This window comes from Erythrolamprus reginae, chromosome 7 (genome assembly GCF_031021105.1).
Source record: "Erythrolamprus reginae isolate rEryReg1 chromosome 7, rEryReg1.hap1, whole genome shotgun sequence".
Taxonomy (NCBI): domain Eukaryota; kingdom Metazoa; phylum Chordata; class Lepidosauria; order Squamata; family Dipsadidae; genus Erythrolamprus; species Erythrolamprus reginae.
The window spans coordinates 24,137,259-24,142,230 of NC_091956.1; the positions used below are offsets into that span (position 1 = coordinate 24,137,259).

General features: G+C 40.9%; 1 long non-coding RNA gene across 1 annotated transcript; it reads left to right on the top strand.

Moving 5' to 3' along the window:
• Positions 1–229: 229 nt before the first annotated feature.
• Positions 230–3,765, top strand: LOC139170234 (uncharacterized). Its single transcript, XR_011559580.1, has 2 exons — positions 230–1,017; positions 1,141–3,765. It is a non-coding gene; the product is annotated as an uncharacterized lncRNA (long non-coding RNA).
• The last annotated feature ends 1,207 nt before the right edge of the window (positions 3,766–4,972 follow it).

Below are 4,972 nucleotides of genomic sequence, written 5' to 3' on the forward strand. Positions count from 1 at the left end.
AAATGTTTTACAGATGGCATTTAGCCCCAGCTAGGATTGCAAAAATATACCCTAAATTAAAACCAGATTGTTGGAGATGTAGAAATAAAAACGGAACATTTTTTAATATGTGGTAGACCTGCCCTGAAATTAAAAAAATCCGGAATAAAATAAATTTATGGATTTTTGAAATTACCAAACAAAAAACCAAATTAAAACCTGAGACCTTCCTTTTGGGCATAATACTGGGATCGACAAACCCAGGCGCCTGGTCGCCAGTGGCGCCTAGAAAATGTTGTCTGGCGCCTAGAAAATGTTGCCTGGTGCTTGAGGAGTTGAGAAGAAAAAATATTACTCTCAATCCAATCCCACCTCCTGCACGGAGTCATCCAATCGGAGGAAGCAGGGACAGTATCGCTCAGGCCGCCTTCCCCACTTTGCTCCGCCCCCCTTATGCTCCGGGACTGGACAGGGAGAGTTGGGTTACGGGGGAAGGATCGCTGTGGCCGGGGGCCCGTTCTCATCTCCCGCTACCTGTGTAAGTACATACAAAGGCCGTGCTCCCCGGGGAGACGCCGTGTGTGAGGGGGTCTATATGTACATACAGTGTGTGCCCCACCATCCCCCCTCCCCGGCCGCGTTCAATGAGGCCGCAGTACTGTTTTGGGGGGATCTACTGCACGGATTTTCCTAGGACTAGCGTGTTAGTGATGCATAGCGCATCACTAACACGCTACTGCACCCACTTTAACATGATTTTTGCAGGTGACAGGTTCCCTTTAAGCACTGTGTGGAACGGTCATGCGCGCCTAGCGCGCATGACCGCAGCTGTTCCCTGCCCCCTGCACTGACGTCATCTTTCCAGAGCAGATAAGCGCCGGAAAGATTGCGACCGCAGCCTCTGCACCCTACTGCGCATGCGCGGCTTCTGTGAGCGCGCATCGCAGGCAGTTCATTCATTCACCTCCCGGAGCTGAACCAGGACGTGCAGGGAATCTTGCAAGACGTCGCTGGACATCGCAGCTCACCGCTGAGTAGGTGAGTATGTTGTTTCATTGATTTAGAAAAGTGTTGTTCCTACAAAAAAGGATTTGAAACTTCTTATGGTTAGAAAATAAAATACATGGATAATAAGGCAGATTGATTTTTAATCTTCTCTAGAAGTGCTGAGAGACCCTATCCTGCTGGACCACCACTGAATGGAGTTTCCTACATTGCTAAATCTTTTTGTAAGTAGGGTATAGCAGTATATACACAGTATATGCTGTAATTATATGGTTACTATATGGCAGTATATTCACAGTGTATCCCATTACCAGTACTATATGGCGGACTGCGGAGTGCTGCTGGAAGAACAAAGTCGGGTGCCGCCAGGAGAACGAAGCCGGAGTACTGCCTCGTCCACTCGGACAAAGAAGGGTAAAGAGTTCATGTGTAAGTTATAATTGGCATAGCAGAGCAAAGTGCACATTTTTTTTTCTTTTCTGGGTTCAGGAAAAAAATGAAGCGCAGAGCAACAGAGAGAATACCAGAAAATGAAAAGCAACTGAAAATGACACAGTTCTTTACAAAGACCTCTCTTGAAAGCGCAGTGCAACAGGTAGAAAGTGCCGGGCAACAGGTAACTGAAGAAACAAGAGAAGACCCACCAGCAGAGGAGTCCCCATCAACAAGCCGTTGTCAAACTGCTGGACCCAGGAGATTTAGGCAAGAGTGGTGTAAAGAACTCGCATGGCTTAAATTTGACCATACAACTGGTATAGCTATATGCGAGATTTGTGCTTCCTTCCCTGGCATTGCTGACCAAGCATCTAGGATCGTAAAAGGATTTTCAGGACCCTTTAAACTTGAAACCTTCAAAAAGCACGCAAAGTCTCTCCAGCATCTAAATTGTGTGGAGGCTACACATGCAGCGTTGGCTCCAGAAGCTACTCCATTGGCTGCTTGTATAAGGAAAATGGATGAAGACATGTTTAAACATATGACCATTCTATTTAATGTGGCCTATTATATTGCCAAAAACAACAGACCTTTCACAGATTTTGAAGGGTTGCTAGAGTTGACGGAGAAATTAGGGAGTGCTGTGCGACAGGAATATGCAAACGATAAAAGATGCAAAGAATTAATTTCCCATATTGCAGAAATAATCAGGAAAAACCTAATCAGTGAGCTCAAAGAGGCAAAATATGTCAGCTTGATGCTAGATGGCTCAACTGACAAAGCAGGGGTTGAACAACTGATTCTGTATGTCAGGTACATCAAGGACAACAGGGTCAAAGAAGTATTTCTTTCTGTTTCTCCTCTTGAAATGGCTACTGCAGATGGATATTTAGAAGCGCTCACAGAAGAACTTAGAACACTTGGTCTTGTAGGCTGGCTTTCTTCAAGTCACTTGATTGCCATTGGTACAGATGGTGCTGCCAGCATGATTGGGACCGAAAATGGCTTGGTGCAGAAAATACGCCAAAACATCAGTCATTTAATTGGCATTCACTGTGTTGCACACCGATTGAACTTAAGTGTATTAAGTTCAGTAAAACAAGCTAAATTAATTGATGACCTTGACTCTATTTTAAAGAAACTCTACCAATTTTATCAATACTCACCTAAGAGAATGCGACAGCTGAAGCAAGTAGCAGAAAACCTGCAGCTTACAATTCTGAAATTCCAATACTTGCATAATGTCAGATGGGTAGCAAGCAAAGTCGGTGCTCTGTCTGCACTTGTCAAAGACTGGAAATGCGTGACAATCCACCTAGAAAGTGTGGCTGCGGAAAAAGACAGTGCCTCTGCAGCTGCCCATGGTTTACTGAGAAAGCTCACAGATTTTAAATTTGTTCACATGCTCCATTTTCTACTGGACTATCTGGAAATTCTTAAAAACTTGTCACTTATATTTCAAAGGGAAGAGCTTTTTTTAAGCACAATTGAGTTGCATGTGAAAAGCACAATTTCAACAATCAATTCACTTAGAGATGCACCAAAACAACATGAGGCCAGATTTGTCTCAGGAACATCTCTTCAAGGACTGTTTCAAAATGTACAGCTACATGGACTGAGCAACACTGTAGCTGCATCAATTCAGCAGGAAAAAGCTAATTTAATTAATCATGCAGTTAAATACTTGACAGTGCGATTTCTAAGTGATATAAATATTGAAAGATCCACCGCAGTGTTTGACACCTTTGCCTGGCCAGCAGGAACAACATTGCAAGACTACGGTGTGGTTGAGATTACTGCATTGGCTCATCATTTTCGTAAACAGCTATCTCCACCTGAAAGTGATGACCAATGCATTCACTCACTCCTCAATGAGTGGTATGAGTTTAAGGTCCTTGGAAAAGGAAAGAAACTGTGTGAGCTTCTGGATTTGGCACTCTCCAACACCGAGAGATTTCCAGTTCTGGGAAACCTGTTGTCGATTGTAGCGGTGCTCCCTGTCTCAACCTCATGTTGTGAAAGAGGATTTAGTTTGATGAACATGGTCAAAAATAAATTCAGATCAAGGATGCAAGAAGAAAGTTTAAGTGACTTGTTTATGATCACCATGAATGGGCCATCTGTGAAGGCGTTTGATCCTGCCAAGGCTGTGGACCACTGGTACTTCAGCTCTAAAATCACAAGGCATGTTCATGGCCACAAAACGCAAAGTGAAAAACACTAGAATGTTGCCTAAAATCTAAAATATCAAAATATAATATTTATTATCTTTAAAAGTAAAATGTTGTTTATAACGTTTGTAATGTTTTTTTTGTTAAATTAAAAACCAAGTTTGCTTAAAAAAAATTCTGGCTCCTAAATTTTTTGGCTGGCTCCTAGATTCTGAACAACTTTGTCGACCACTGGCATAATAGATTTGAAAATGAAAAAAGAATATTATTACCTGATGCAACACATTATTATAGCAATCAGGATATGCATAGCTCAAGATTGGAAAAAAGAAGAAACACCAACAGAGAGAGTTATTATCAAAAAAATATATGATTGTGCAGAGCTAGATAAGCTAACACAAGAATTAAGGAATAAAGATGAATCATGTTATTATGAGGTTTGGAAGGAATTTTACAGCTGGGTCGATAATAAAAAATAGGGATAATAGCTGTATATAAGAAATTTATGTTTTAAGACTATAAAAAACACTTAAACATATGTCAAAATCAGATATAGTGAAAGATCATATAACTTTGGTTACACATATAACTGCAGTACAACCGCTGGTGTTATAGGCCGTGGAAATGTATAAGAGAAAGAACTGTCTAGGTAACAGTTCGGGGATGGGGGCGGGTGGGTGGGATGTTATATGTTTCGTTGTGGGTTTTTTTGTTTTGTCTCCTTTATGACATTTTATATAAATAGCAAATTTAAATAAGTATAGTATTATATTTATATAATATAGATAAGGTTCTTTCTTTTCAATTGTTATTTACAAACAAGAAAAAATGATAATATTTTAGATTGTTTAGACTGTTTAGAAATAGCATACATAATAATATTGAATGGTAATTTGGAACAGGATAGCTAGGATACTAAGTAAACAAAATAAATTAATCAGTGAAATTTGAAAGCAGGAAAAAAAGCAGCTTTGAACCCGACGATGTCTACAACCACATCATCTAGCCAGCGATCCACTGAGGAGATGTTAACAATTGAAAAAGACAGCACTGTTCCTATAATCCACTGAAAAAGACAGCACTGTTCCTATAGACTTGTCATGGTGCAAAACACTATGCTAAAGCTTTAAGAAACAATGACCCTGAAAGAAACGTGTCTGACCATTGTTTCAACTATAACACTGGCGACTAGAGACTAGAACCAACACACAAGAAGCAAACATGGAAGCCTCATCGGTTGCAAAAGCCCCAGAATTCTTCGATCCAGAGAAGGGCAGCTGGCAAACATACATGGCCAACTTTGACATATTCCTAGAAGCATCCAGTTTAAAAGGTGCCGAAAACAACAGGAAAAGGGCAATCTTCCTTAACCACTGTGGTTC